This window comes from Solanum pennellii, chromosome 3 (assembly GCF_001406875.1).
Source record: "Solanum pennellii chromosome 3, SPENNV200".
Classification (NCBI taxonomy): domain Eukaryota; kingdom Viridiplantae; phylum Streptophyta; class Magnoliopsida; order Solanales; family Solanaceae; genus Solanum; species Solanum pennellii.
The window spans coordinates 60990737-61000121 of NC_028639.1; the positions used below are offsets into that span (position 1 = coordinate 60990737).

Genomic DNA, 9385 nt, shown 5'->3' on the forward strand with positions numbered 1-9385 from the left:
TGCAAAAAGATTTGATTTTTAAGGTGTGGAAGGCAGATGATGAGCTATACCTATCCCTTTTAAAATTTTATTTGATCAATTTTCCAAAGTAACAGCAGATAGAGTAGAAGTGGTAGTAACAGTAGAGAAACTGTTTTTCTTACCAGAATTATGGTCAGAAGCACCAGAATCAAGAAATCCATTGTTCTTGAGGCAAGGACTGTGCGACATAAGCAAAGGAGTTACCAGGTTGTATTGTGCAAGAAGTTGATGATTGTTGTCTTGATGTGTGATATTGAAGGTAGTCATTATAGTCTGCTCCAGTTAAAGTGATAGATTGAGATGATTCATCCATTATGAGTTTTTTTTTTTTCACAAAAAGAAGTATTGGAGAAAGAGAAAGACGAGACTTGACAATTTTATGATACGGTTGATTTATCAACCAGCTGATCAATCCCCTGTCTTTTTTTGTTTTCCGTTACTGAAATTGAAGAACATTCATAGAGAGCTAAAAAAGCAATAGCTCTGATACCATGAGAAATTAGAAGAAGAAAAGAAGAAGAGGAGATATTGAGAATTGAATTGATTGATCATTCCCTCAAATTTATGGGACTAAGTGGTTGTTACAAATAATGTAAATAAAAAAAGAAACTAATTGAAATATTACATAATATCTAACTAATTAATTAAATGGATTAAGGAATATCCTCCTACCTAGACTACGTAATCATACCTTATTTAAATATTCTCGTATTAATACTATCCAAATATACCATAATTAACAAAGACAAATGAAGTACTTCTTACACTATATGAACAGTGTAATTTTTCTTGTGATTTGTGCTTGCATTTGATGCAATTAGAGTTCAAAGTCAACTTCGGACCTGTGACACAAGTTAATAGTGGGTTAAATTGAGACATCCCTATGGTTCAAGAAGTTCCTTTGGCACATAAAATTAAATTTTGTAATCATATGCTCATTTTGGCAAATGGAGGACGGATATGATGAGAATATGCACAGACACAGTTTAAACTGTTTTTCTCTAACACACCATTGGTCCAAGTTTTCCCTTTTAATTAGAGTGGCCAAAATCATTATGCTCTTAGAATCATCTGATATTGTTTGAGATCATGTGCTCATTTTATCTATGGAGGATGAATTTATAAGACTAAATACAGACAATTTTCTCTTTATCTACACCGTTGGTTCTCATATCCCTTTTTATTGGGGTGGTCAGAATCATCATGCTTGAGAATCATTTGAAATATGGTACTCGTAAATATTTACTTTTGCAGCCAAGAAAATTGCATGCGCTAACCTTTTTAAAGTAGTGCAATTTTATTATATATGTTAAGTTCCAAAAGCACTGTATTATACTTATATCAAAACCATATAATTGTTAGTTGCAGTATTGTCAGTGGGATAATTTTAAGGAGCTTGATCAGATGCAGCTGATCAGATCAATGCACCTATCCATGTTTGTCGCAGATGTGGGGTTGCTTCTTTTAGCCTTTCACTTGCTGTCTTGAAGGTCGTGGATCTCAGTGATTCTTCACAATCGACTTCAAAAAGAATCATGCACTTTCGGATGCTATTTGACACCATCTAGGAGTTTCCTAAAAAGCTTGTCTGGAACATTCTTACTCGAATTGCTATTTTGCCAGAGTATAAGTTACTTCGTGATGAGATTGTCTTCTTTATCCGCAAGTACGTCATGAGCTTTTGACAAACAAAGTCATTATATAACGAAAATTACCAAAATAATACATTTTTATAAAATTATACAAAACTAATATAAACGTATTTCATAGTAACGTTTTAGGGTATATTTTATTTTTAAAAAACTAATAGCGTTAGGTTGATATACATTAATGTAAGTATCATTTTACTCCTAAAACATTATTTTGAGTCGTTTTACTCCTAAAAAGTTATTTGAGCAACAGTTTACTCCTAAAACGTTGTTGTGAGTAACGTATATCAATCTAACGCCGTCAGCTTTTAAAAAATAAAATATACCCTAAGACGATACTATGAAATACGTCTATACTAGTTTTGTAAAATTTTAGAAAACTGTATTATTTTGATGAATTGTTTTAGTTTGGTCAAAATCATTGATAGCCAAAAGTCTCTGGCAGATTAATTCAAGATTGCAAAGAAGGCTCTTAACAATGTCGAAGGAGTTATCATGTGAGTCTTTGCATAATGTATTTTCTAGATTCAGGATTTTAAAGGAATGGTTATTGTTGTTGGAGCAACAGTAACCCAATTTTGGTAGATATCTTTTGATTCTATGATCGTAGGATAGGTGTGACGAGAAATTCAGTATAGACGGATCCTCGCTATGTGACTTCAAACCTTCGTATTGGATAATGTTTCATTATTAACTTTTTGAGGTAGAGAAATGTCCAACTCTTGCCACAGTGTCTATGCACTTTATTACATGCATTGTAAGTGAACATTATTTAGGGCCTCGGGGATTTGGTTGCTATTGCAACTCTACTGTAATTTCATTAGTTAAATTTGGAATCTTCTCTTTAATTAATATTTTGAGAATTAATTGGTGTATGTCATAAAATACTGTGAATTTTCTTGTTTCATGGAAAAATGGTTGTCCCTTAGCTTCTGGCTTTGAATGATGGATTATTTGGAAGTAAAGAAATGCAAGAGTTTTTATTTTGGGGTTTACAATAAATACAATATCATTATTAACCTAAAACTTAAGTTGTTGGGTTATGGGGTGGATAGGTTGGGATATTCCATGGTTTGGGATCGTTCTTAGACTTATTTTATCCCGCCTTTTATATGGAATAACTTATTCTAAAATAAAATAATTTTGTGATTTTGACAGGTGATTGTTTAACTTTGAAAGGATATTGTTAGATTTAGAGAAAGAAATCGACGAATTATGTACCTTATAGTTTTGCAGCGGAAGTCGATTGCTCCAAAGTCTTGCTTTGAATCACTAGGAAGCAAAGATTGATTCACCAACTAAATGTATCAGACACAAAAAAGTTCTCCTTCTTTCAGATCTGTGTTTTTGTTATTTTTTGTTTTGTTTACGTTGTTTCTCCTCCCTTATCTCAAATAAAATATTTCCTTTTAATAAGAGGGGTTGGGAGGTCATCAGTTTAATAATTGTCCCCCCTTCAAATAGGAGATAAGAACTCTTATCAACAATCTCTTGGGTCAGATCGGGTCGGGTCAGTCCACATGGGAGACCCACAATCCTAAACTTACATCTCCCACTTCTCACATGGTGGACATGACCCAAGCTAATACATTATCAATTAAACACACAATTCACATAACAAATAGTTCGTGTGACTTGTGAGCATTAAGAGTTTGACATTGAGGTTTTCCAAACCCCACATAAGAATTCAATCACATTTGGAAGGTATTCACTACTTATATGAGAATAATATTACTCACAATACCCCATAATTCATTAGCTACTTTAGTAGTTACTTATCTGATCCCTCATCCCTTTTAGGAAATTAACTCGAGTTCATATTTATCTAAGTTTATACACACAATTACAGTCAATGCCAATATGGTTAGTGCAATAGTTGTCTTGTGTATATAAGTTTATTATTCTTTAATTCCTTTCTACTTGAATCTATCTGCTCCTATTCAACTGCTTTCCTAGACATGCACTGCATTGCCGAATCATTCATGGTTATTAGTAACATACTAAAGTAGCAACATCGATTGAAACTTCAAGAAACAACAAAAGGTCAAAGGGTATTCATTGAAAAGTCATTTTAACTTTTCTGGGTCTCACACAATGAAGAAGCAGGGAATATTCTTTCATTGACCCGTAGATATCTAGACACACGTGGTATGAAATACGTGCTACGATGTTTTCACCTTATACTGGTGTGTATGTCTCATCATCCGAATTATCCAACATTGTACAGATCCAGGTCTAAACACCTCAAGATGTTTAAACCTAGTTTCTATTTTCCAGTAAACTTTAAACTCATTTTCTTATTGAACATTTGTCTGGATCACAATATAAGTCATAATATGGTGGTGAAACTCATCTCTTCACATTCCTCGACGTAAGAGGTGATTGCTCGTGTGAGAGAGTCAATCTTGTGACTCGTTCGACACAATGTATTTCTAATCAAATATCACATACATACAACATTTAAAAATAAATTCAATTGTTTTATATATACAAGAGAATATTATAACAATCAATTAATTTTACAATACTGTAATATCATCATACTTTACGTAAATCGAGAGCTTTAACATGTTTTTCAAACAAGTCTCTGGAGATGATCTTTGTAAAAAGGATCAACTATCATTTCACGTGTAAGAATGTATTGCAAAGCTATTTCTCTATTTTCCACTACTTCTCTCACAAAGTTATACTTGATGTCGATGTGTTTGGTTTTGCTACGGTACTTAGGATCCTTTGTGTATGCGATAGCCTCTTGACTATCATAATATAGAATCATGGGACCCTTATAATTCTTTGCAATACTCAAATGCTCAAAGAATATCTTTAACCAAACAACTTCTTCCACTGCAGATGCACAAGTCATAAATTCAGATTCCATTGTTTAAAGAGTTGTGCAAGTTTGCTTCATACTTTTCCATGAAATTGCACCACCATTTGATAAGAAAGAATAACCGGATGTTGATTTTCTATCATCCCGGTCACTATCCCAATCAGCATCGGTATAACCTCTTGTGAATAAATCAAATCCATTATAACACATAGTATGATCTGCAGTTCCCTTCAGATATCTGAATATTCTCTTTGCTGCTTTCCTATGATCTCTTCCAGGATTGGATTGATACCTTCTAACTAGACTTACAACATAATAATGTCTAGGCAAGTACACATCATAGCATACATCAAACTCTCGACAACACTAGAATAAGGAACTCGAGATATGTCTTCCATTTCTTTTTCTGTCTCTGGACACATTTCAACTCTTAAAGTTTCATCCCTTGCTACATGAGTATCCATGGATTTTCAACTATTCATTCGAAAATATTCCAATATTTTCTTTATATAAGTTTCTTGAGATAAACTTAAAATTTTCTGGGAACGATCTCTTTGGATATCAACACTCAATATATAATCTGCTTCACCCATATCTTTCATATCAAATGATTTTTAAAAGCCATGACTTGACAGTTTTCACATACTCCAAATTATTTCCATCTAATAAATATCATCTACGTAAAGAGAAAGAATTACAATTTTCAATTGAAATTTTTCACGTAGATGCAATGGTCTTCATCGATCATGGTGAAATCAAATGACATCACCTCCTTATGAAATCTCAGAAACCACTACCTTGAATATTGCTTTAGGCCATAAATTGATCTTTTCAATTTACAAACTTTCTTTTCTTTACCTTTCATAACATAACCAACTGGTTGTTCCATGTAAATTTCTTCGTTTAATTCTCAATTAAGAAAAAATATCTTCACATCCATTTGGTGTAATTCTAGATCTAAACATGCAACAATAGCTAAAAGTAATCATATGGATGTAAACTTCACAACTGGTGAAAAAGTTTCCTCATAGTCTATTCCAACTTCTTGAGTAAAACCTTTTGCAACCAATAGTGCTTTATGTCTTTATATTGACCCATCCGATTTACGTTTAACTTTAAGAATCCATTTATTCCGAATAGCTTTACATTCCTTATGAAGGTCAACTAGATCTCAAGCTTTGTTGGTTTTCGTTGACTCTAATTCTTCTCTCATTGCTTTTAACCATTCTTCCCTTTCAGGTCTTGATAAGGTCTTAGTTACACAATTGGGTTCATCCAATTCGATGGGAGAAACCAGAAAAACATAATCCTCAATCTCATAAGATCATTTAGGTACACCTTTTGTGTACTCTTATGCATTTGAAGTCTAGATTCCTCTCTAGGATTTTTACATTCATAACTCCCACTCGGACTAGAAATCATTTCTTGATCCATTGAATTATCATTTATGTTTAACAACATTACCTGATCTTTTGAATTCAACATTTCGTACAGAGGCTATACTTCACATATTTCACCCTTTTTGAGAAAATCATTTTCCAAAAAATTTAACATCTCATGATACAATTTCAGTAATACTTCCATCCTCCAGTTCATAGGTGAACACATATCTTTTAGAGCGTTCAGAGTACCTTATAAAGATGCATTTCTTTCCTTTTCGACTTAGTTTACCAAACTCACTAAAATGATTGTTAATATACGCCGCACAACCCCACGGTCGTAGATCATTCAAGTTTATTTTATGACTAGCCCAAAGTTCATAAGGGGTGGAAGACACTGACTTAGAAGGCACTTTGTTTAATATGTAAGCCGTAGTCAATAATGCATCTCCACTGAAAGAGATAGATAAATTTGCATGTGTCATCATTGATCTTGTCATTTCTAATAATGTTCTATTCCTTGTTTCAGCTACACCATTTTGTTGAGGTGTATAAGGAGTAGTTAACTGTCTGATAATTCCTTTTTCAGTACATTATTTTTGAAATTGTTTTGACAAATATTCACGTTATCGATCGGTTCTTAAAGCTTTTATGCTTTTATCGAATTGATTTTAAACATCATTCAAACATATTTTAAAGCACTCAAGTGTTTCAGATTTATGAGAAATCAAATAGACATAACCAAAATGCGTGAAATCATCAATAAATGTAGTGAAATATGTAGCACCAGACCTTTCCCTTACATTTATTGGACCACAAATATCAAAATGAATTTAATTGAAGTCGGAACTCAGCTCTCTTAGACTTTCCAAATGGTTTACGTGTAATTTTTCCAGCAAGATAATTTTCAGAAGTTGGCATTTCAATTTTGGTGAAAGAACCTAAATACCCTTCTTTTGCAAACCTATTCATTCATTGTTGCCCTATGTGACCTAATCTAGTATGTGATGTAATAACATCAACATCATTGTTACTTGATTAACATATGACTACACAACAGTTGATATAATAGTCATATGTTGAAGGATTACAATCTAATATGATAAAAAGGTCCTAATGAAATCCAAAACCAAATAAAACGTTATCTAGAGTTATTGTAACACCATTACGACTAAAAAAATCAAAATCAACGTCTTAAAGAGAAGACACAGACATTAAGTTTCGTTGAATCTCTGAAGTATATAGGACGTCATTTAACATCAAGGAAGGTCCACCATGCAAATCCACTTTGCAAGTGCCTATACCTTTGACTTCAAGCCTAATATTATACGTAGATCCAATTTGATTTAGATGAAACTCGACGAAAATCTACAAACACCTCTCTATCTCGACTCACGTGGTAGGTGGATCCTGAGTCTACAATCGACATAGGATAAGATTCAGTTAGTAAAGAAGTGCTAGAAACAGATGTAGCACTTAGAGATGCAGTATTTAAAAATGCTACCTTTTTGGGCTAAGTGAATTCACGAGCGAAATACCCCAGCATTTGGCAATCATAACACTTCATTTTGGTCTTGTCTCTCTTCTTGAAAAAATTTTTCTTTTCTTGAAACTTGGTTTATTCTTTTTCTTAGAGGGTCCTTCCCCAGTCTCTTTGTCTTTCCCATTTCTTTTCCATCTTTTCTTGTGCTTGAAACCTGAAGATTTTGTACCATTTGACTCTGCCACAAAGGCATTAGACGTGCAACATCGGAAAAAGTTTTGATGCTATCATTATGGGTCAATTTAACCTTCAAATGTTCCTAATTATTGGGAAGAGACTGAATTACTGCTTGAACTTGTTGTTCATCTGAAAGAACATGGCCAACACTCTTGAGTTGAGCTATCATGTTTGACATCACCATAAGGTTTTGTTTGATATTTTCATCATACGTTTTTTTGTAAGTGTCCAATTTGATAGTCAATTATCGGAGACGAGTAACAGACATATCCCCACATATTCCTCGCGGATGTACCCACATAGTATGAGCAGTAGGGAATTCCTCACATTCATGTATGAGGTCATCAATCACAGAACGAACTATTATTCCACGTGCAGTGGAGTTAACCTTTTCCCAAGCTTTATAAGCTTCAAGATCCCTTCTGTGTTGTGCAATATTACCATCTTCTGATTGATTTAAAACATGATTTATACCTTCCAAAGCATTTTTTTCTTCCAGTACATACCATAGTTTACGACTCCAAATGTCGTAATATCACCTTTGTTTAAGTCAATAATTATACTTTTTGATGTTATGTCTATTATTGACATATAATTAGGCAAAAATTTTAACAATTATGCATGTGCCATACACATTCGAGCAAATCAATTGTCATAATGATTTCATATTGAAATGTAAATTTTTTAAAGGACACGTATGCGTCCAATCATCATCTACAAACTAAATATTTAATCAAAATTCAAATCTAATTTCTTAATGTTCATAATTAATATATTGAAGATTTCGATAACAAGGATTTTCAAGTGTAATAACATAATTTGAGAAAAGATCAAACTACATAATTCATATCTTAAAAAAAATAAGCAACTAAAGATTACAAGTAACTCAAACACTGCAATCCTCCCACAAATCTTCAAGACAACTAATGTAAACCCTAAAAGGTTGACTGAGCCATATGTCATGATAAATGTCAGTCAATCTACTACCCCAAGGTTCACAAAGAGTGTTTTTTAAATAAGTGAAGGCTTTCCAATCTAAAATTTCCTTATGATCAGGTAGTTCAACCCATTTTATTTCAAATAGGTGAAGAAAATCACGTGCTGACACATTAGGGAGATTTTTCAATGACTCAAATCTTTAAATTTTCTCTCTTTTTCCCTTCGGATATTCTTTCATTCCTTGACAAATTTTTTGTCACCCTTAGGACACCAATCTGTATGACTTCACGCCCTCGGAAACATGTCTTATGGCGACTTGCTCTCCTACCTTGACCAAAGGCTCGACTTTGAGAACTCCCACTTGGACTTATTTAAGCATGTTCTCCTTCAGACATATCTGAAATGGGAACAAAAACGAAAATATGGTTAATACCATTTAATGTGACAACGTATGTCACAAATGTCTCGTAGGAGACAAGGAACAATTTAACGAATTTAAAGGACTAAAATTATATATGTTTCTTTTTAAGACCAATATTGTTATGTTAAAGTAAATAATAAAATAAATATCTTGTTAACACAAAAAAACTACAAAATCATTGTCTATTTTTCATAAGAAAACAATATTTCTTTATGATACCAAATAAAATGGTATAAGAATTTCTATTATTATTATGATCAGTTATCATTTTCTCCTTTTTTTTCCTTTTTCACTCTTAATAGAAAAACACGAAAAAAAATTAAATAGTGGACCATCCCTTTATTTACTTTTTCTTCTTATCTTTACAGAAAATGACAAAAAAAAAATTAAGAGATAAAAATCACACGTTTCTCAAAAAAAAAGAAA

At 32.7% G+C, this 9385-nt stretch overlaps 1 pseudogene; it reads left to right on the plus strand.

The window, feature by feature from the left end:
* Positions 1-2171, plus strand: part of LOC114076510 — a 58609-nt pseudogene extending 56438 nt beyond the window's left edge.
* Positions 2172-9385: the final 7214 nt, after the last annotated feature.